Source organism: Pezoporus occidentalis, unplaced genomic scaffold (genome assembly GCF_034315485.1).
Source record: "Pezoporus occidentalis ecotype Australia unplaced genomic scaffold, CSIRO_AGI_Poc_V1 ctg114, whole genome shotgun sequence".
In the NCBI taxonomy this organism is placed as follows: Eukaryota; Metazoa; Chordata; class Aves; order Psittaciformes; family Psittacidae; genus Pezoporus; species Pezoporus occidentalis.
In genome coordinates, this window is record NW_026912929.1 from 2,729,237 (window position 1) to 2,753,730 (window position 24,494).

At 45.1% G+C, this 24,494-nt stretch overlaps 1 protein-coding gene across 3 annotated transcripts in view; it reads right to left on the bottom strand.

Moving 5' to 3' along the window:
• GRIP2 (glutamate receptor interacting protein 2) overlaps window positions 1-24,494 on the bottom strand; it is a 240,834-nt gene that overhangs the window by 117,391 nt on the left and 98,949 nt on the right. The window lies entirely within an intron of this gene.

Below are 24,494 nucleotides of genomic sequence, written 5' to 3' on the forward strand. Positions count from 1 at the left end.
CTCAGGGTCCCCACAAAAAGTCAGCCCCATACAAACCCTTGCCATCAACCTCCGATGCCTCACCTCTCTGTATCTGCGCTGAGTTACCAGGGTAATTACCAACTTTTTAGGCTGAAAGGACACATAACCAGTTTGGTACATTCAAACTCAAAGGTCTAAGTTTGGAACCACAAGAAGACATAACACAGACTGACCCAGACAGCTTTCCAGCAAGGAAAGGGCTAAAAGAGACCTGCTCTGAACATATGCTCGTGAACACTCTGGCAGTGTTCAAGGCCAGGTTGGACAGAGCCTTGGGTGACATGGTTTAGTGTGAGGTGTCCTTGCCCATGACAGGAGGGTTGGAACTGGATGATCTTAAGGTCCTTTCCAAGCCTAACTATTCTATGATTCTATGTGGCAGCGTTCACAGCACAGCACAAATGGCAATCCCAGAGCAGTAACACCAAATTACAGATTCAGGAATTCCAATTACAGACCCTCAAAACTCAATAAACCCTCAGCGCCTCCTTTAGAGATCAATCTTTATGTAACAGCACCTGAGATTCTCTGCTTGACTCTTTGTTGTTTTCTTTAAAACAGAGTTGAAAGCAGTGATGAGTGTGTACGTGTATATTACACACAGATGAACTTGCATGTAAACATGTATTTAAAGCCTCTTACAGAAGACAAAGCCTGAATGTGTTTGTACTACATGAGAAACATGCATGTGGGACTAGAGGAACCGTGCCATTGCATCCTCTCTTTAGGTTCATCACTGGGATTTAAGCGTATTCAGACATAAACCTGAATATTAAGATCCAGTTTAGCCTCCTCTGAAAGGCTCAGAGAACTTCTTTAGCATGGGGAATTGCCTGCATGTCCCTAGAGAACTGGGTTTACCTCAGAGGAAATTCCAGTTGCAAACAAAACACAGCTGCTCCTCTTTGATACTGGAACAACTGTGTTTTCAGCTCTCCCACATATAAATCTAATCCTCATTTCAGCTAAGAAAATGACTGTGGGGATGCTGGTCATCACGAGCACACAATAGGAGGAGTGAGAAATGCAGCAATTAAACTAAGCGGATAAAAAAGCATTTGTGTAATGGGAAATCTATTACCATTTATCATCTTCAGTATTTGAAGTGGCTCTTCCAACCCATAGAATCCATGGCAAATAACACACGAGCATAATGAAAACAGAACTACACCAAGTTTCAGAAAGATAAAGTAAAACACGGTGTGATTAATGAATATGCAGTATTCAGAATATACGTGTGTACTGCTGCATTTGTCTGGCACTGATTACACCTTTTCTATAACAGCAAACTGTGGAGATGCATTAAGGAAGAAAACAGTCTTCTTTTCATGCAGGCATTTAAAAACACGTATTAGACCAAAATTAAAGGTGTAGAAACTATTCAAAGTAGAGCTCACATTAAATTAGCTCATTTTTCCCTTGAAGATGCCATATAGTTTGTTTCCTTTCTCAGGAATAATAATGCAAAAGCCCATGTGCCTAATAAATATCCTGAAAATTACACACTGCACTAAAACGTGTTTGAAAAGGCAATATTTCCTTACTAACAACTACAGTTATGGTTGAATGCATTAATGTTACAAATACTGATAACAGTGGCTCTGTGTATTTGTTCAGGTTATTTTCATTTTCTCTTCATTAGTTTAAAGGATGTTCCAACCTTACATCTGCTTCAATTTTGGATGACTATAGGTAGAGCCAGCAAGCAGACCCATAAAACGGGTTTCTAGGGAGAGAAATGCAGATTCCTATGGAATGGCAGCCTTTTTTTTTCCCTTCTCTTTTCATTTTATATTTGCACATTGTCTGCAAGAAGTAAAACCAGATTATTGCCAGACACTGGGTTAACGGGCTTTTTAGCATCACTATAGATCAGACCGCATTAAACTGGCTAACCAGTGTACAGCTTCCATTTAAAAAGAAAGCAAAATAAACAGAGTTCACTACAGATGGTTTTGCTCTATAAATAGACTATGAGTAACTTCTCACTGGAGTAATTTCAGGGATCACTAACAAAATCTATGGAAGAGCCTGCCTTCTTACTACAGCACTTTATTAAAGTCTTGCTCTTGGTGAACAGATTTTCTTGGATAACTCTGTCCAGGACTGGCCAACAACAGAATGTAGGTATCCCAGAAATATTCCTGCCACAGTGCATGTTAAGATAAACCATTGCAATTAGCATACAACAGATTTCCCCCTAAGAGTTCAGGAGCTCTCCAAGAGCCACAGAAGCAAATAACATTGGCCAAATGTGGCATTAAAGCATCTGGAGACAAAAAGTCTCTCTTAGACAAGCAAGTCAGATCAATGCTGAAACAGCAAATGCAAAGCAGTAATGCCTTCAACCAAACTCAGAGTGTGCTGATCTATAAAAATGAGATATCCCATAGACTCCTGGGATGCTGTGTGTCAGTGATGAAGTACTCTCCTTCTTGATGAGTGAATTCCCACTGAAATGCCCATATCCCCTCATAAAGCAGAGCAGCACCAGGGTAGCCAGCAGGCAGAAAGGTGCTCACCCCCTCCTAAAGTGACCGAACAGACCCCAGGCTCCAAGTTTATTGCCTCTTGGTGCCTATTAAATCCAATGCAATGCTGACAAATACTGTTAGTTCAGGGCAGGGGGTCAAACTGACAGCTTGGCAAAGCCAATCTGAACTTGTTTCTCCTCGTGTACTGACGCTGTCGATAACAAAGGTTTGGGAGAAGATGCTCTGCCCACACTGACACACGTACTACTTAAACTGATTACCGTTAATAAATGATCCCGGTGACAGCGTGAACGATGAACCATTTCACTGAAGCCATGCTTGGTTAGTAGACAATTCCCAAAAGGATATGGTCTAAATTATGCTTTACAAGTACCTTCCTGGTCCTAATTAGCATGGCTGCAGCTTTCCCCTGTGTGGTGCCAAAGACTCCAACAGAGTAACATCAGGGGGAGAAGTTTGATGTGGCACTATTGGCTTTAATTACCCCGACAATAACTTACGAAGGTGGCAGTCTGTCATGAAACTGTATTCAGCTAAGTAGATGAACAGGCTTCAGTCATTAACCTTCACCCTCAGCATTTTGAAAGCTCTTCTTATTTCTGCATCCGCTCTGATTTCTCTGACACATGCTCTGAACATGCTGGGCAGCGTTTTACAAACCCACAGATGGCCATGTTGTAAGAAATGCCATGTCTGATTTCTGACTACACGCAATTATTTCCCTGAATTAGAACTTCTCCAGACTCTCAACCTTCCTTAGCATCAGCTGCAAGAAACCAGCAAGATGCTCTTTGGAGAAATATCCTGTTCTCACCATTGCATTTGCTGATACCACAAATGCAGCAGTGTGCAAGCACCATGATCCCACAGTTTCAAAAGTAACACTCATGAGGACTGCGCTTCCAAGCCAAACCACTGAGATCCTGATGATCTGTATTTAGACTAGACTGAGACTAGAACTCAAGGAAGATTTATCTAAAGATGAGTGAAGTCCGGGGTGAAAGCTATGTACTGATGATGTCTCCCTACTTGTCCTCTCCATAATTCACACCCCAGATTGGCAGGAAGGCTTAATGTCTAGGATTTTATGGGCACTTTTCTGCAATTCAAGTAGGTGAATGGCATTTGGATTATGTCCCAAAGCTAAGGCAGCAGCTGATTCAAAAAGTCACTTCTCTGTTCCTTTTTTGAGCTTCCAACTTGAGCCCTATCAGTATTACTTAAACACCTCCTCTTCCTAAAATTATTAGCTCAGAAGAACGTCTTGACAATTTGTGTGTAGAAGTAGTGTTATGTTCTTCCCTGGGAGTATTTCAGTGGCGATGCCACAGCCTTATCAGCATTCACAGCAAACCAAAAGCTCGGGTGCTTGATACTCAGCCCATCTTTTTTTTCCTACTTCTGCACAAGAGAGTGTAAGAGGAGCCAGGTCCCTACCTGGAAATGCTGCAGTGAAATAGTAGTAAAAAGAAGCTGTTTAACTGCAAGAAAATATTGCATACATCTGGAAACAGAGTTATGAGGGCTGCATTACTCTAAAGAGTAGTGACAAAAGTGGTACTGCCTGTTGCTTGTGGTACGAAGTGTGGTCTTGGAGGTGGAACACTGTTGTTGGGACTCAGCCTAAGGCCATGGTTTATTTTGCCAGGAAATGCTGAAGCTATTTGTTAATAATTAAATGGTTCGGTATGTTTGTTCAATCTGTGGATCCATGGACAGGGCATCAGTCTTCCCAAGGAGAGAGCTGAGTCTCCTGAAGCAAGAAATTAAAACAGTCTTATCTCCATGTGCTGTATTGCTGCTCACTCTGACTGCCAATTTACTTAGAAGAAGGAAAGCCTCTTGCAAATACTGACTGCAGATGCTCATCTAGACAGGGGTCACACTATGCCTTCATGTATGTACTCCCAACAGCCTTCACACTGGATTTTACACCGATGTTGTGCTAATGAAGCAATTAGCTAGTAACAGCCTGAGACACATTAGTCTGCCAAAGGCCAAAAGTCATTTCCCTTTCAAGCAGGTTCTCCTTACCCAGTTTAAGTGCCAGCTGCAGCCTGTTACTGTGAGCACAGTGAAAAGATCCTTCACAAATCTGTTACTTACAGTAACACCATCTTACTTAACACCATCTGTACTTACAGAGCACCATCGGTCTTCCCAGCACCAGAAAGGGTGATCGGAAAGCTGCAGTAACTGCAACATGCAGCTTAGCTTTGAAACCAAACAAGCCTCACTTTAGACGTGTTATACTGGGGAATGTAGAATAATCGTGCAGAATCAGTACTGTTCCTGCTAGGAAATATACGTGTCTTTTTAAGCAGCATGTTTGTTCTGGTAGATTTGCTGTTTAATGATATTTAGCCCCCAGTAAAAAAAAAATCCTACCTTGTTTTTTTAAGCAAAAGGCTGAAAGCTAGAAGTTACACAATTATTAATCAATAGCAGAGTGTTCAAGAGGTCTTAAGGACCTCTTGTGTTTCACCCACAGGAACAAATTACTGCAGGAAGGAGCATGTTATCTATGCTCTGGTCTCCTTAAATTAAAACCAGATGTCTGCTTCCAGAAAACCAACCAGCGGGTTTGCCATCTTGCCCAAGTTACTAGAGATACACGGATGAAGGTTTTGGCCTGTGTTTGTACAGGACATCAAGCTAAATTATCCTTGTCCACCATCAAACCTAATGACCACATCCCACCACCACATAGAACTGGCATTGCTTTCTTGTCTGCAAAACAGCCACACCAGTTTACTCTGGCAGAAAACCTGCTCATAGTGGCTTGCCCAGTATTGGACTGGGAGCAAACAGCAGAGCAGGGAACTGGGACCAGCCCCAATTAAATGCATAAAACCAGCTCAAAACTCATCATTATTTTATACTACCTTGAGCATTTTTTCATTCACACAGGCTTGATTTCCTTACCCTGTTTGACAGTAGGCAGAGATTTGCCAGCCCCTTTGGTTACCAGACCCAGAGCTGCACCGTCACAGAGGTGGCCCAACACTCACTCTTCCAAGAATTGACCGTGCCCATAATTCACTAGAGACCTGTTTGGGAAATGGCTAAATCACAGTAATTATCATTGAGATGGCTTAATTAAAAATGTATGAAGTCTCACTGTCAGGTCGTGTTTAGAAAAGCACTTACCAGCAATGTCGTATTTCCCACTAAGGGAGATATTTACTTCTGTCATCCAAGAGAGATGTTAAGAACTGCAGCTCTCAAGTCTACCCTATTCAGACTTCATTTATTATCCCTACTTCTGAAGTACTTTCCTACCCCAATACCCTGCATTTCCCTCCTCCAGAATTTGCCATGTTCATTTCTCTAATCAGAAAATACCAAACTCAGCTTTTCACAAAGGCTACAAATTCAGTCTATAGCTTCTATTTTATGCTGATGTCCAAAACCAACAAAGCTGCATGTTACAGTCAGGAAACCTGAAAGTCTCACTCTCTATCTGCATTTTCTTCATGGATTGGTCCCATCATCATGTGAATGAGCAGGAAAACACTCTGCTCCAAAGTCGGTGTTGATGCACCGTACCAGCAGAGCTGCAGGTTGATCCAAGACAGTTCCTTGGAGTCCCCTAAAACTCCTATTCTGCCTGGCTTTGCTTGCTGATTTTCATTACACAACTGGAAAAGAGCTGCAAAAGCAAGTGCTGCAGAGTTAACTCAGCACATCTCTGCTTCCCTAGGAAATCAAGCCATTGGCCTCCAGCCTCGCCTGTGCTCGTCTCATCCATAGACTAATTCAGGATCCAGTTGCATAAAGGACTAAACCGCCCAGCTTCTGCACCTACTTGACAAGCAAGCAAAGTGTGCATATCATCTTTAATCATATAAGCATTTATATACTTGATCTTGAAGAAAAGGGCCATCTGTCCCGTTACGTTTTCACTCTTACCCCTTTCCTTGGCCCTTATTACAGGTGACACCAAGATGGAAGGGCTGTACTGAATCTGATCAGTCTTCTGAAAGCTGAAACCTGAAGCCTCTCTCCAGTACTTAACATGATATAAAAGGTGGGAAAGGCATGCAGAAATTCATTAAAAACTTAATAGTAAAGAAGTATATTTATTGGGGCAAGATTACAGAGATTTAAGGAACTCATCTACTTTTCTTTTTGCAAATATTAGCCTTCAGCAAAGACATGAAAACATTTGTCTTTATTCTAAAGAGGATATTATCAGCTAATTAATTTCTAGCACCAGTCTAGATGAAAAAGGGTTTAATTGCTGAAAATGTTGAAACAGAATATTTTCACAGTGAAATTTATGTTTGGTTACAATGGATTGATTCCGTTTGATCAGAGCTCTCTCTGTACAATTGTCTGTGCTGGAAGTTAGAGATCCCATAAACATTCATGAGCTTTCAGTCACCTTTGCACCTCCAGCATATGCCAGCAATCCCCTTTCTGCAGCCGCTGCAAGATGGGCAAGTGGGGTGCCCAGGAGGAGCTATAAATAATGCAGCTCCATGACCCCAATAGCAAGGAGGGAGTTCAGAGATGCTGGGGCTTTGAAAGAGCACAGGGCCCCACTTAAGAAATACAGCTTTCTCCTTCTGCTGGTCACCACAAGGGAAATCACTTTGAAAGGCTGAAAAAGGGCGACTCCTTCTAGCTCAATAGACCAATCTGTATCTTGCGGTATGCCCATAACTGCTAATAATGGCTCACTTAGAGTATGCTCACTACCATAGGGCAGTAGGGCAGAGAGAGGATTGTTATGGTCTCCAGCCTGTTCCCTTTCTCAGGATCTTTTGTCTTTACCTACAGATATCCCTGCCCCAAGGCTATTAACCCTGACTTCTTCAGAGCCACACATTAATTCCTGCTCTTCTGTTTTCCCTTTTCTATCAACAAGACTGCTCCCACTAGGAGAATGCTTCCTGCCATGCCTCAGAGTTGTCCCAAGACCTGCAGCATGTTAAACCTCAGCTGCTTGACTGCTCCCTGTAGTACTCCATCACCATCCCCAGACCAGGACCAGGCACCGCAGCACACATACGCCCAGCCTGGTACCAGTGCTATGCCAAAAGGATCTTTTTCTTGTCTCTCCGCCTTCCCTGATACACAGCCTTGTCCAAATCACTTCATCTCCTGCATTCCCATATGAAAAAGCACTGATTTAGAGGTTCCTCACGCTATTTTCGTTATCACTGTTCCCAAACGTGTTCACACACAGGGGTACACAGAGCTCCCTGAACAGCCACATTTGAAGAAGAGAGACATAGGAATAAACACATCTCTTTTTCCAGCATCTGAATTTATGGCTGGAAACAAAACTATCAGCTTTGCAATTATTTACTGCTGCACAGTGAGACCCATGGGATATAAATAGAGGAGACAACCATGCAGGACAATCAATTGCCACAAACCAAACTGTCATCACTAAATGTATTAAAGCCATGTGAAAATGACCCTGTTGATGGGACACAGAGGGCCTCATGGCAGCTACTCTTCTGCTATCATGAGGTATAAGCACCTCTTCAAAAGCAAGCAAGGGGGAGATGTCCATCCCTGACCTCCTCCACCACCACCTACAGCTCTTCCCATCTCCTTCCCTGCCCAGGGTCTGGGACACTCCACTGGCTTCTCATGGCCTTTGCTTCATGATATCAGAGCATCTGCCCCCAGATCCTGACAATGAGACATTTCTGAAAGGCTATGAAGCTTCACCTCAAGCACCCAAACCCCATTGGACAGCCTGACCATGCAGTTTTGAACTCGGGCACAGGCACCTATCTGAAGATGTTTATCTTCAACCCCATGGCTCAGATGGGACAGGACTGGCTCCAAGAGAAGCCCATCAGCAATAACGGCAGCTCCTGATCTTCATCTGCCAGAGCTGAGTCTCTGTGGGTCCTTGTGTCCCTCCCAACCCCAGCACTCATGAACTTCAAAGCCACAAGAAACGCAGGACCGATTCTAGTGAGCTCAGCCAGTGGCTTTACAAGGATGGCTTGGTTTTAATTATGTGCCTAGGGGATTTCTTGTGGGAGGATGAAGCAACGAGGTCTGGCATCATTTAGCAATGAAAGGGTAGGAGCTTAACACAGATGATCTGAAAGGCTGAGCAACATCCCTTTGAATGGATTTATTTAACCCAGAAATTGAGTAGGTTTGTTTTTTCCAAGGTAGCCAATACTGGGCGGAAAAATCAGAATAATAAATAGACCTTAGATTTCAGAAGGATCAGAGGGAAAAATATAAATCTCCAGTATAAATCTTAATTCCCCAAAACATCACACGACTGGGATGGGGGTTTATCATCAGAGCCCTAGCCCAGTGCAAAGAGAGCTACGATAGATGGCACGCACGCCTAGGTCACTGACAGTCCCCCTTCCCATGCCCAATTTCTCCCTCTGCTGAGGATAAGATGAGATTTTTCCTAAATAGACCCTTTGCTGCATCTGCCTTTCTGCTTGGAGACCACGGAGCCAGGCAACTCGGCACTGCTTTGAAACGGGGGGGAGGACACACAACAAAGAAAGCCAGAGAGACTGTCTGCAGGGAAATCCAAGCAGCTACGAGAAGATAAAATGAGAGGCAAAGAGGAATCCTTATGAAAATGCATGAGACGTGGAAAACTGACAGGCCAATTAAACATGCCTAAATACAGGCAGAGATTATCCCAGTGCCACTGTGTCCTATTGTTCTCCACCCTCCCTTTTGTTCCCCCTTCTCCAGCCTCGGGAGAAGCAGCTCACTGGCATCTCCCAATCCCTCCTCCTCATCCCGCCGAGCGGCACAACCACACACGTTACAAGCCCATCGCTCCTTGCTTTGTGCCTGCACAAACTGCTTTTTTCCCCAGCCCTTGGCCAGCTGATGGCATTTCTGCTGCCTGTGCACTGCTCCTGAAGAAGGCACAGGAATGCCAAGAGCCTGCAGGGAGCAGGGGCTGGCTGATGCTTCTGTAAACACCACGCTAATCCGTTTAAGATATTAGGCACCCGTATATGTGTTTTTAATAATAAAAGCAACATTTAGATGCTGCCAAGGCATCAGAGAAGCAGTAGCAGACACAGAAGAGCCACCTCCACCATATAAACAATGGAAAATGCTCTCTTATCTTTTCATGCCACTAGGCCTCCGGGCTGCAGAATAAATGATTGCATTCATTTACATTTTATTGTGGAGATACAAGTGGCTGGAATAACTGCCAGCAGAGAACCCGACCACAGGAATGCACTATTTTTCTCCCCATTTGCCTGAACAGATGCTTTTTCTCCCTGGCAATCCATCTCTGTCACTGCTGTCTAGATGGCAGAAGGGGCATTAACCCACTACCTATCTTGCATTGAGCAATGGGTTCAGCTTTTTACAAAGACTAAGGCTAACAATAGAGACTCTGAAAGAGGGGCTTTTCACCTCTAACATATCCAGGCAGTAGAGCCAAAACTTTCTTAGATGGTCATATATTCACATCACAAAGCCCTACAAGCCCAGGAGAGAGATCTTCATCTTAGCCAGTCACATGTACTTCCCTTTATACTCAGCAGAGAGGAGTACATTCTATGGACAATGTATCCCACACATTTAAAATGTTGATTTTAGGTTGAGAAGCACCAATTCTTCTCCTTTCCCTGCTAATCAACCTGGACACACAGTTCAGAGGGAGAGGCCCATTCTGTACATCCAGCTGAGAGAGACCCATGCCACCTAACTAGCATTACCCATACAGGTTGGCATCAACTAAAGGTTCAAAAGAGAGATGGCAAGACACACTAGGGTATGACCTCCTCGCTTGCCATGGTGTGATTAAAGAAGACATTACACACAAAAGCACTAAGGGATGGTCTGATCTGTGCACACCACCCTCACCTCAGTATTTTCTGGCTTTCTACCACTCACCCGCTTGATCTGAACAACCTTTGCAACACAGGTTTTTAGCAGAAAGCATTTTTTATGCAGAAGCTGAAGGTGAGAGCGATAGGCACCAGAATTCCTTATCATAGCACAGGCTTGGGGCTCAAGCTCAGTGTTCAGCCTTGCCCCAATCTGTGTAACCCTGGGCAAGCCCTGTGTCCCTGGCCTCCAGCTGGAAATGAAGCTGTCCAAGTACCCAGATTCCTATAAAAATGGGGCCATCAGATGCTCCAGGACAGGGTCAGAAAAGCAGTGGGCGAGAAGAGAAAGAGCAAGTCTGTGAAATGCTCAAAAGCTATAACAATACCATTGCAAACAAACTACCAAATGTGACAGTGAAAAGAACAGTGACCTACATTAGACATGAGCATAGCTTCATCTTAAATGTAGCTTCATAAGCGCTTCATATCCCCTGGACTCTGGCAATGCAGAATGAAGGAAGCTGAGCCCGACGACCAAGCGCACAGCCCTTCACATTTTAACTGTGCTGCGTCACAGCTGCTGGCAGAGAGTTCAAACGTGCTGAGGACATGTCAGTGAATGCTGTAAATGCCCTTTTTTCCACATTCTGAGCTTTTCTCATTTGGCTTTTTTTATAGACAGACTAAAACAGAATCATTTTCAGTGATATTACAGCCACGGCATAGCTTGCTCAGAAGAGAAGAATGGATGTAACGAACCTGGGTCCAGACCAGCTTTGGCTGTAACACGCTTTTACAGACAAAACCATTCCTCAGATGAATAAACAAACCAAATTTGTCCTTTTCCCATTGCTTTTTTGCTGCCCAAATATACATAATACACATCCGAGCTTCAGTATCTCAAAAGCACACATACACCAAACAAAAATCTCAGTGAGCTACATGCTCTCACCATGCTTTCAGGAACACCATCCCACTGGAAAGGAGACTCCCTGCTGCTCCCACTCCACAACTGTACAAAATGCCACCCTTGCTGTCAAAGGAAGGTTCATAAAGGAGACCTGGGAGTCCCACCAATGTTTTTCAGCCCTTGAACAAGCACAACAGCAGTGGCTGGCTCTAGGAAGCTTTCCCGTCAAGCAAAGCAAAGGGTATCAAAGAGGCATGTTATCTCCAGGCAAGCAGAGCATCCCTGTTTCCTTACCACCAGTACAGAGGTGCAGGCGGCACAAACCACCCATGTCACAGAGTGCCCGGCTCTCCCCTTCCTCCTCCACCTTCAGCTCCTCTCTCCATCTCTTCCTCCTCCTCGAGGACTTGGTAAGGATCTTCAAAACCCTGTTCACTTTGTTCATTTGGTCTCACGGCCACAGAGAGGGGATGGGATCTCCCCAACTCCTGCTCCTCAGCAGCTCCAGCTCCCTGGTCACTGGGAAGCACGGAAGCTCTTGTGTGTGTATGCATGCGTGTGGCTGTGTCAAAAGCTTCTTTCCACCCAAAGAGAGAATTTTGGGTGGCGGCGGGAGGGGGGAAGGAGAGAGAAGGATTTCTTTTGCCTCTGTCCATCCACAGCTCTTGCAGACAATGAGAGCAGGCATTTCTTCTCCCTGATGACTTGGGAAAGCTCACAACTCACAGGGGCAGCAGATCCTGTATAGGGTTTTCAGTCCCTGGTTTTGACAATACATTCATTCTGGCAGATTTCAAATGCTCCTCGGGCGAAAAAAGCCAGCATCAGCTCAGAAAAAGCAGTGACTTCAAGAACTCTGGCTTCATTTCAAAGATTAGAAATAGCTAATGCAGACAGCAAATAATATCTGCATCTATGAGAAAAGCTAAGTAACAGTGTGGTCTGAAAGAACCTTGACTCTCCTGGACTTGCATAATCACTCACATTTACCCAGCACCTTTCAGCAACCCCTTTCTCACCAGCATCTTTAGAAAAAGGCAAGTAATTTCCCTAGTTTCCTGCAGACACCAAGGCACTACAAGGTGAAGTGACTAGTCAAGGCATTTTTAGTGCAACCACTGAATACACCTGTGCAAATAGCTTCTCTCCCTATTTCTAAAGTAATTTACAGCCTCTGAATGGTTTTAAATGACCGTCTGGTACTTTCAAACAGACAACAGCATGCAGCTGCAATGCCCACCCAGGGCCATGGCTGCTCTCAGACACCAGCCAAACCACTGGGAAGGATGCAACAACCCTATGCAGAAAGCTCTAGACAGGACCTGCTATCCCAGAAGATGGGGACCTCAGAGGCCCTTGCACTACTGCCATCCTGGCATTGCAAACCAAGGCATGGGTGGGGAGTAAAAGCAGTGCTCCAATCATTTTGTTTGGTAAATGAGCTTCAGAGTCAGGAGGCTAAGTGGAAAATAACCCTATGGGCTTGGGAAAGGCCGCCTGGGAGACAGGCAGATAACAAACACACGCCTCTACTGCTGGCTTCCCAGCTGTAAACCAGACCATGAGACATGATTTAAGGTAGATGTTTATTAACCCTCTTATACCCATGAGAACCAATGGCATAGGCAGATTATCAGTTCACTAATAATCAGGTCAACCCTGGGACAGGCTACAAAAGGTATTTGGGAGCCCAGTTCCTATTTGAAAGACAAGCTTCTCCTGGAAAACTCTGGGGCTACAGGTCCCACAGGACCCCTTTTGCTCTTGGACCCTGCAAAGAGTCCCATTTCCCCACACTGATGTCAAGGAAATATCCATTGTGACCATCTCCTGGCCATTTCAGGGAGGAAAGGTGATCTGGGGTCAATGTCTGTCAAGCTGGGAGGAGCCCTCTCCAACCAGGGCAGTGGAGTTAGTGGAACAGAGAGGTCCTTCTCCAAGCAACCATGTGTGGGATGGATACAGCTGTGCCTGGCAGCAAAACCGAGAGCCCATTAATATGCCTGAAACTCCATTTAGAGCGATATAATTAAGAACAAACCCTGCAGTAGATAGTATTAATGGATGTACAAATTAAATTATCACGCACTTCAGTTTGAGGCATTAAAAATAGAGCCATTACTCTCACCACTGAGCAGGATGCTACCCACATCCACCACCCCGCAGAGGCCAGCGCAGGGCAGAGCATGGTCCACAGTGACAGCCACCTCCAGCCTCAGTTAACCCCTCCAGGCCTGACCTCTTACACCCAGATGTGGCCATGTCAGCACTGCCACAGAGCAGATCTCAATGGCAAGCTTGAGCGGATGCAGGCTTCTCGGCTCATTAAGGCCCAGATTTTAATGAGATATGGCCCCAGACAAGCAGCGCTGTGCAAATTGCACCACCTCAGGTAACTGTGCCCTTCCCACGCGTCCCTCTGAGGTGTAATTCTTCTTCCATCTTCCCTTGGGCAGGAGGTAATGTGCACTGCCTCGTCTCAGCCATTTACCGTGGTCAAAGCTGGCTCAGCTTCCCAGCAGCAAAGGCAGCTCTTCTGCTGAGCAAGGATCTCCCTGCTTCCCCTCCAGGGCAGGATGGATGCGCCTGCTTCCCCTTCCTCCTGACCACAGGCAGCACCCAAATCAGAGCCTGCTCCTGGCAAGTGCTCGACCCAGTTTCCTTTGGACTCTGCTATTTATGATCCCCATAAAGCTTTCAAACACCCTGGGAGATGGACAGGGTGCTTGTCCCAGCCTCACACAGCGAAGAAAACCTTTGCAGTGGCTCCCAGATTAGATGCCAAGCTGGCAGCAGAGTCCCAAGGGGAACAGGGAGGCACTATGCATGCAGCAGAGCTTAAAGGTGATACAGTACATAAATCCTGTTAACATGCAGGAAGAACCCAACCTTCTCCACCTCAGCCAGGGGCAGACCTTATCCCTAACTTCTGCTTCCCTTTACTCAGGATCCTTCTTTGCACAATCTTCAGTATGTTGGCATCCTTCCTCAAACTCTCCCCTGCGTCCGCCTCTCTCCTACCCTAGACTCACTCCATTTCCTCTCCTTTCCTATGGAAAATGGCTGTAATCCTTCACTTATTCCTCATTGGCGAGATTTATGAGCACAATTCTGTTTTATTTTGATGGTTAATTCCAGCACTAATGCTGCTGTCATGTCTACATAATTAATAATGAAACTAATAATGCCAAACCAATCCAAGAGTCACTTTATTGGTCTTCAATGTCATTAGTTAGAGCTGACATAACCAATTCAAGTTGTCATCTATACTGAGTCACCATTCCCACTTCTACGGAGAAAACCAACACAGATTTGGGGCTGTACTGCAGCCCAGGCTCTCAATGCAGCAAGTAACGCTATAGAAGATCATCTGAGGGAGATCCCCTTCTCATCTAATTAATATTTCAGAGAGCTGCAGCAACACAGAAAGCAGAAGGAAGCAAGGCAGCGTGGAGCAATGTAAAGCATTTTGCTGGGATGAGCTCTCAGGGACCAAAGATACAACCTGCATGTCCCCCAGGACTGCAGATCCAACTTGCACTCGGTCCGTTCTGCATTTTCCCACCTGCCACAGCATCATACACACAGATATGGAAAACCAGGCTTTGATGCGTTGTCACTGTCTGCCTTAGCATACAAATGCCTGTAAAGCTGCTGGTGTCTGCAGCAGGGAGGTTGGTGGCACATTCTCTAAGCAGGGTCTGGCTGGGCACTATAAAAGGTGACAGGCCACCATGAACTGCTCAGGTCTTGCAGGCTAGTTTTTCCATGATTAAATAATCAAGAGATCTCTCAACCTGTTTGGAAAAGATTTCTGCTTTATGGCTGTTCATTCTGTAAAGTGTATTCACACTGCTTTCAAAACCTCTTGGGCAGCAGAGCAAGTTGCTCTACTCATTTGAAGGCCAAAATCACTGCCTCAAAGCACTCGCAATTTCAGGGGCAAAAAATCCTTCAAAGCAACTCACTAACTACTGTGAGCGCTGGGAACACTTTGTTTTCCACTCAGGTAATCACACACTCTTATGCCCTATTCCCACTTAGCTTCACCTACCACTTCTCCCAAATTATCTGAAGCTGTTTGATTTGAGCCAAGTTTCGGGCAGAATTTAGGAAAGTCCAATAAAAACAGTTTGGTATTGCTCAATTAATCCAAACTATTTACTTCTCCCTCCTTTTCCAATCACAGTCCTAAAGTATAGCAGCTATTAAGTGTTTTCCAAAGCAAACCACACAGGTTTCCAATTGGTCTCAATTTAGCAGTTTTATTTTTGTGTTAAATGACAGGGAACAGCATTAGCACAAGGGTCATTACGTGAGTCAGCAGCATGCGGCGGCTGCCTCCTGCCCAACAAGACTGAGAGCAGCCTCCTGCTCTGCTTCAGCCCTGGAAATCCTCCTGTCCTTCATGCTCCTGTTTAATTCTACCTGACAGCAGAGAAATCCCACCCCCCATGGAAGAGGCTGCTCCCAAAGCAGCAGTATTGTTGGGTATTTCTCAGCATTGGAGCATCGAAGGTGGTGGATTTCCTGTTTGAAATCAATGTTATTGCCACTAAGTTTTATAAAACGTAGGTGCAGCACATCTGCAGCAAACAGTTTTACAGCAGGAAGACCCTAAGGAGTCATGAATGCAGAAACATAGCCCTATCTGCCTATGCCTGGCCACCCGAGTCACAGCTGATAGATTTAAGCATACCCAAAACTCCGGCCTGATTTCCGTCAGGCAAAACTGAGGGCATCATTCTCCAGAGGTAGTGCTTGGAAATAAGCTCCCAAAGCCAACAGATCGACCTATGCATCACTGACTGCTGCAGTAACCCCATGGTTCTGCTGTCGCGTACAGACACCGCATCCTCATTCAATACTGAGCAAATGCCTCCAGATCAAGGGGATACGTCCTACCACAAGCACTATTTCACTGGTAAGCCCTTGCCTGATCCTTCTCTACTGCCGTATGTTTTGCTTGTTGCACAGATCCGAGTTTCTGCTAGGCTTAGTGAGGCTAGAGATGGCACAAAGCACCATCTCCCTTGCTGCAGTTATTAATCACGCCATGCAGCACTGCTGTCAGGCTTCATGACATGAAGCCTTCAATCGTTTTAACACCCACCTGCAGCACTGACCCCCTCTGCAAGTTCCTGCTGATGCCCTGCCATTTAACTCCCTTCCCTTAGACATTTCCCTGCTGTTTCAAAGACCATGGGCAGCTCTGGAGTAAGCAACCACATGGTGTCTTGCAACTGCTGCATTCCAAGTGTATTAGCTTGGGCTTTTGCCTTTATTGCAAAACAATAAACATGACAATAAATCAAGGCAGCAGAGGAAGAGGGTGATTTTGGAGGTTTGCCACTCATGGGCAGCATCTTACTAGCTTGACTGCAGCTACAGAAATTAAAGTTGGGGATCTCAAAGTCTTCAAGCAATAGTGCTTGGCAGAGCATTAAGGATTTGCTCAGCCATTTCGAAGCACTTCTTCTAAGTTCATGCTTATTTCAAGGGAATATGGTTTCAGAATTAAAATCACCCCACCCCCTTGGCAGGGAAGTCGATGGCTTAACACCAGGAGAGGTGAATGGCACCACTTCTGGACTTGTGCAAGGTAATGGGCCATGCCACACGGTGCCAAGCCAACCCTCTGGAATCTGCAGGACTTCTGCCTCAACCACCCAGCTAAAAACAGGGATAACAGCACATTCCACCATCAAAATGCTCCTGAACACAAATACATACAAGCCCTCAAAGTGCTCGGATGGCACAGCAGTAACGGCTGCAATACAGGGATCTAGGCTTATTTAGGAGGAAAAGCAATTTCATTTGCCCCTTCAAATTAAGGATTCCTGTGGCCAGGGTTCAGCTGATGAGGGACACAAGAGGAAAGCTGTTCCCAAGTTTCTCACTGCCTTCCGCCTCTTCCCATAGCTTCCACCCAGGATCTCAGCTTGTGTGCTAGAACTTCCCAGCTAGCTCATCACTCCCTATTGCATAGAGTCTCTCCTGACCCCTGAAGTTGCCATCCCCAGCGAGAAGCAGCCAGCTCACTGCTCCTAAACCCCATCACCTTCTTAATGCTCTCAAGAGACAGCATTTAGAAGTGAAGTTAGGGGCTTATTACAGCTGTTCAGAGCTCTCCTGATCAGTACCAAGGGAACTGAAACAAAACACTCTGAAAAGATGGCTCTGCAAAGCAAAACACAGCAGTGCTTCCGGTACAAGGAGCTGAGTTACTTCACCAGCATCTTTGACAGAAGGAATATCATTTCTGGACCAAATTTCCCTCCTTCATTTACTTCTTTCTCCAGTGCCTACCTCAGGTCAAACCCAAACTTCAGTGTGATTTCCACTTGATCTCTGCCATCAATTTGCCTTTGCTTCCAAGTTGAACTCATTCATGAGCAGGGTGGTTAAGGAAGGACATTTCCACACCAGGCACTGTCGGTACAGATTATTTCACTCGCTTAAGCTCCTTGGGGGTGTAATTAGCAGGAAGCCCAAATAAAGCAGATATCTAAACCCCAGGCTTGTGGAGGTAGGTATTACTGAAGCCTGCCACCAATGGTGGTGAAGTTTAGCATATTCTCCCCAGACATTTAGGTTCAGCCCTGTAATCACTGCACATACATCGAGGTGAAGTTGAAGCTCTCACTAAAAATACAACCACAGCAGCTCCAAACAAACAACAGCTCTTGCTAAAGAACTTCATGACAATAAAAGCTCCCTGGATTTCATCAGGACCAGGTTTTAGCTCTGCAGCTTCCTCTCTGCCCCCAGAGAAGCATTCACATTTCCATGCTGTTTCATGGCCTTGCATTCTCCCAAAACATGCACACTCGGGATGCTTGTGAGGAGCTGACAGCCCAGTACCAGCACTGGGTACCAAAACTTCAGCATGCAAGTAAAGGAACAGGCAAAGAGAAGAGTGGGAATGGGAATGAGGAGATGGATGAGTAGAGAGGAGTAAAGGAAGTTCCTGATTAAATATGTTTTTCCAAAGGACTGGCAGGTTCTAAGAAAACCTGTGATAGAAGCAGCTCTATTTTCATGGGCATCCATGGGGGTCTTGCCTCTTCCTGGCTCTGCTGGAGTTCTCCAACGTTTCCAAGTCCATGTAGCCACAACATAGACAATACTCAGAAACAGACTGGTTTAGGGGTCTCTGTCAGGGGCCCAAAAAGAGAGGAGGGACAGAGTCAGCTGTCTCAAAGATGAGGCTGTGCAGGGAGCCTGGATCAGATCAGTGTTGGAGGCTGAAGACTGTGCAGTTCTGTTTTCGCTTCATACACTACAAGCGTGTGTCACCGTGGCCAAACTAATTGTAGGGCTAAACAGCCTGCTCAGCCCTGTCTGACACTTGCAAGTTTATTCCTGGCCTGGAAGCACAGGGATCCATGGAGCCACAGAGGCTGCAAGCCCCAGCAGCTGCAAATTAGACTTGACATGAATTTTCTCAGCCTTTTACTGCCTCAAGCTGAGGAGCTCGGAGGAAGCTGACAAGAACAACACCAAGTTCGGGCCAAGTCCCATGGAAATGCCAGTCAGCAATGGCTCCCCTACATGAAATCTCCACACAGTGTTTTCATGAGGAATACTGTGACATTTCAACTTCGGGGGGAAATTAAGCTTCTGTGTGTTCTGATTCAGGGTTCATTTTTGTCCCACAGACCTCAGAGAACATTATGGAAATCAATTTCTCAGTGAGCTTTAATGTAAAATAACCTTATCTCCAAATACCTCTTAAGATCTCAAGGATTTCCTTCACAAATATTCACAGCAGCAACCCCTGCAGGAGAACAGAAGATGCCACATCCATTTCCAGAGACTCTGAAGAATGCCCTTGTCCTGATGAAGGAGAAAGCTCTGAACTTTTGAAGGAGAGAATTAAGCCTGTGGCAGTCAAGATTTATTATCAAACAGCCCCAAACGGTGTGTTTCAACGTTTCTGGCTGACTTGGCTGTCAAGACCTGCCATTCAAATCACTGCTGTTAAGAGCATTTACACACAAGTAGGGCTTCATCCAACAAAATGGTCCAGCTCCTGGTAATTAAACAGAACCACCAGTATTTAAGGAAGGATGTGCTGTGGGAGTCAGCCCTATACATGGAAATACTGTTTCTAAAAACTTCATCCATCAGATATTCTTATGGAAAAGGATGAGGAGGAGAAAGGGGACAAAGAAATAATCATAAGTTTGGGTTTAATCCAAAGTTAGTTTAACAGCTGGGGAATTCTAAGGGAGAAATGGAAAAAGCAAAAGTAATTGTATTCAAAATTACTATTTTCTTTTTTTACAGGGTTTGGAGGAGAAATGCAGCATAATGATTATAATGATTTACCTGAGAGTGGTGTTTTTTTTCTCCTGTTCTGGAGGACATATTTGGAGCTCCTGGATGGCCAAAACCCTTATTTAAGCAGTGTAAAACCTACAAAACTTCATCTGTCACAGGAGGAGGAGGATGCTCTTGCATCTCCCTGTTACACAAGACACCAATACAAGCCAGGAAATAAGAAAGGGCTCCTATTTCCTTGTGGCTGGAATAGCAAAGCCAGCTCCAGTTGCCAAGCAAGCTTGCTTTGACTTGGACACAACACCTCCATTTGCTATACCCCTCCAAAGCAGATGTGTGGTGTGGAGTGGCCTATTCAAGCCATGTTTATTAAACACTAGTCAAAGACTTTAAAATAGCTCAGTTATCCTCAGCTGAGAATTAACCTCTAGGTTTCTGGGAATGGCTGTGATCCCTGATAACCACTGATGGACAGAGGCCTGGAAAGCACCATCAGAAGAAATGTGTGAGCCCAGCACCCCATTACATGGTGGCATGACAGCCCCATGCCCCCCTTCCTGTGCTACCAGCAGGGCATTAATTCCTGGTGGAACAACAAGCCCATCAAGAAATCATGACAAAAAGCATTAATGACCTTGCCTTTCCTCATGCCAAGGCATTCTTAATGCATATAAGCACTGCGAGTGATCGACACAGCTATAAACACAAGCAAGAAAACCCCAGTCAAGTGAATATCACTCTGTTATTCCAGAACTTCTGACAGCATCCCATTATGTCAGATTGCATTGGGTAAGGTCATATAATCCATCACAACTTGACTTAATGAGGCAATTAAAAACAAATGCATTTCACGGACAAACTGCTTGCTATATAGCCCTTCCCCGATTCCACTTGGCTTCACATTTTCTTAGGGGTGACAAGTCCAAGACAAACTGAAAGGAGTAAAGGAATTATTTAACTTCCTTTCAAGTACATGAAGCATAGAAGTGATGCTCTCCTTCAGACATCAGGTAAATAGCTCTGTACCCAAGGGAGGGCGATAGCAGAAAGGTTTGTTCCCTCAGGGCTGAACAGATTAAAAACACACAACAAAAGACATTTTAACACAAACACAACCTTTTGTTTTAAGCAACATAAGAGCAGGGTGACAGCCGGGCTTTGCAGAAGGACTGAAATAAAACAACACATTCCAAGAGCATCACCGCAGACCCACACTGTTCTCTGTCACCACAATGGGACCGATCCAACCTGAAGCCACATCTGGAAACACAGGGCTTTGTTTTTTTCCTAGGAAGGATAGTACACAAGGCTCTCCTCAGTCCAAAGGCTCCTCCCACACCTGTACAGACCAAGCTCCAGGCTAGAAGCAGTTTGGCTACTTGGAAATGGAGAACCTCTCCCCTCACATAACACCCCTATGTGCCAGTACATCATCAGGCAATCTAGTCAGTGCAAGAGATAAGGCTTCAAGCTGGTTGTACTGACCACCTGGGATTCACTGTGCTCTCTCAATCACTTGGAGAAGCACAGGCAGCAGTTGAACTTATCCAAAACACCACAAGTTCTGTTTCAGGCAATTACCAAGGGAAGATTTGTCATTGAGGAGTGTGCAGCCCCTGGGTTCATCTGTCACTTCAGCCGAGCACACCAGCAGAGGAGCACCCAAGGGCACACGTACCTCTTGCAGCTTTGTTGCCCAGTTCTTTGCAGCTGTGTAATCGCTGGTGAGGGCTCCCGGCTCTCTCAGTCTAATTTTCCTTGGTCATTTACTGGTATCAGAGGTGACACTAATGCACTGCTCTCGCTGGTGAAACTTGAGAGCAAAACTCATTGGCGAGATCCCCAGTTCCTTCCTCAGCCTGAACAGCTTGAAAGGAGCAAACCTGGCACTTCCAGCAGCCAAAGCAACACAGATACAGACTCCAAAGAGACCCCAGGGCACACACAGCATTCATACGTACATATGGACAAGTTCACACAAACAGGGTCTATACGTAGCCATAACTAATATGCAAACCATGAATCAGACAATTCTGGGCTGATACAGACCAGGAACAAACTGTTTTGCCAATTTGAAGCTATGGCAACTTCTAATGTTTACTCCTAGCACTGGGCATTTATCTTTCTGACTGAGGCCAGCCAGACAATAGTTGACCAAACCTAGGTTTAACACAAAGGGTTCCGTTGGCCAAAAATGGCCAGGGATGTACACGCTGCTTCAATGCAGATAAAGGACACTTAGTGGGGGAAGCAGTGGATCTGTTCATCCAGCACTTCGTAATGATTCAAACACCTAAATTTTGTTCCCCAAGCTTGAGGAGATGGAAGAGAAGAAATGGAAACCTCACTCCACTCTTACAGCTCCACTAAGCCTGTCTTCCCATTAGAAACTATGAGGGACAAGGAGGGTGGAAGGTCATATTCCCATTTCCTAGCAAAGCAAGTTACTGCATTTATTTTGCCCCCAAAACCAGAAAACTTCAAATGAGCAAGAATCCCTGAGTCCTCAAATATCTTCATAGCTGTTGAATTGGGTGACCTGAAAAGCACCACTCACTCAACAGAGAAAAGGGATTCTTAATAAATACATGTAACAGCAAATGAATATTTCATGTTTTCTGTATATAGCCGCGTTCGGGGCTTGCAATACTTAAGCAATAAGACTTGTCAAAAATGTAGTAGCCATGAGATAATTGCATCTCCGGGGTATTGTGATGCACAAAGGGCAGACAAGTGCTTGTATTGTCTCAAGATTGTGATTGTGTCATCATTACAGCATCATATAGAAATAGGTTATTGCTAGCAAAAAGAAATCTCTACCCAATGACCACTCCACAGCTTTCTTGGCTCATAAAGACAGTGTGTTCTTCCATTATCAAAAATACTAATTACACACTGTACCAGCAATGTTGCCATTGCGACTGACACAATATTTTCATCAGAAGCTGTGATATGCAGTTAGATACAACATTTAACATCAGAAATACTCAGCCCAACACGTTTTCTCCTCTTTGCCCCTGAATTTAGAGCCAGTTTTACTTCTAGTCAGAAGGAAGCCATTTCACAAGTGTTCCTTTTAGCCCTTTCTGCTCTTTCTGAATAAAAATAAATGTCTCCTGTCAGCAAAATGCTAACACATGGGCTGTAGGAAGAATTCAGTCACAGTGAAGTGCTTTGATGAATCAGGACCCAAGACATTTTTTAGGCACCGTAAGCCTAATTCTGCCCTCCTTTTATGCCGGTGTCAATCTAGACTAACCTCATTCCCTTCAGCGCAGCTATATCCCAACTGACATCGGCACAGTCGGACCCAGCTTCCTCCTGCTCTTTCAAAGGCTTTGTCACTGCAAAGCCCAAAGAGAATCTGTTGCTAGGGCAAACATGTCCCTTGAAACCCCTGGTGTGGCAAAGCCCTACCTCGCAGGTCCAAGACCTGACCAGGGTGAAAAAACATCAGAAGGCATCACCCATGCACAGGGTTGGCAGTGCTGTGGGCTATTAAAAATACATTGCTTATCGGGCTGTCATCGAGCTGAGCCAAGGGGGATGCTTATTTTCATGCAAAGGGAAAGCACCAAGGCCAGCACTGATGTCAAAGCTTTACCAAGCCCCATTTCACAGCAGATCTAAGAGGAAACAATCTGCATAAGGGGCGGTGATGTATCTGCAGCTCCTCCTTTTGCTAGCCCAGGTCTTCACAAGCACACAATCCACACCAGAGGAGAGCAATAAAATCAACACCACTGCAGTGGGGATGACTGTTAAGAACAGAGCTGTGATTTCCAGCAGTGTTTCTCCCTGCCCTTATAAATAAATGACTTACTGGCTGCTTGACCAGCAAATTGGCACTTCCCATCCCTTTCAGGGTGATTTTCACCAGCCCTCTGATGGGTCATAAGTCACACCATGAGCAGGAGAGGAAAGATTTACAGGAGCTGCATAGGAAAAAGCAAACAAACCATTTACAGCTTCCTATAGCAGCATAACTGATGGCAAGCAGCAAAAGAGACAGCCAGAGTGTCACCCCTGAGATGGCTTGGCACATCATGGTGTTGTTTTTCAAAACCAAGAAGCTGGGACAAGTCATCCTAGAAGACCAGGCTGTAATCAAAATGGGTTTCCACCCAGGTAAATAAAGCTAATACAAGGGCCCAGGAAATTCTGCAGCTGGACTAAAGAGCTTACTGCTTTGTCCCTCTCAGTTCTGCCCTGATCCTTTGCCTTTGATTCACACCCAATTCCCCAGAGCATCTTGAGCAGAGAAGAATAACTTTTAAAGTGCCAAAACAATAAGAAGGAATGACAGCAACACTTTTTTTCTTTTTTCCCTACGAGAAAGCACCACAAAAAAAAATTATCAATGTTACTGCAGAAAAATGTTCTCTTTCAAAGCTATTTTGTATGGGGAAAGGAGAAGATAACCCAGTTGCCCAAAAGATATATAAAGAAAAAGGTAAAACTCCCTTATTTCCTGCCCATTCGCAGTAAAATTGAGCAAGCGAGTTAGGGGCTAAACCTGCAAGATGCTGAGCAGCACACCAAGACCTCACACCCCTAATTAATGAGTTAGGCCAGTAAAGTGCTCTGCCCTCTCCAATGGGGTGAAGAGAGCGCAGCTGAGATACAGCTGATACCCTCAACTTGCTGGAAGAACATACCCTGCACCGAGCAGGCTCAGATCGGGATTGAGCACCACTGTGCCAGGACACAGGGAACCTCATTGCTGGCAGACAGGCTGGCCCCGAGCTGCTCTGTGGCTGCCAGCTACACCTCCTCTGTGCTCATGTGCTAACACTGTCACTGCCTGTACCCTGTCCCTGACCACTCCAGACACACTGCATGTAAAAACCACATAGGAAAACAGAAGCGAGTGCAAGAATATTAAAAGCTATAAACTGTATGATGAAAGCCTTATGAAGTGCACATTTAAGGGTGGGTTTATTATCTTAATTCTGTCTCTGTATGCATAAATATGGTTTT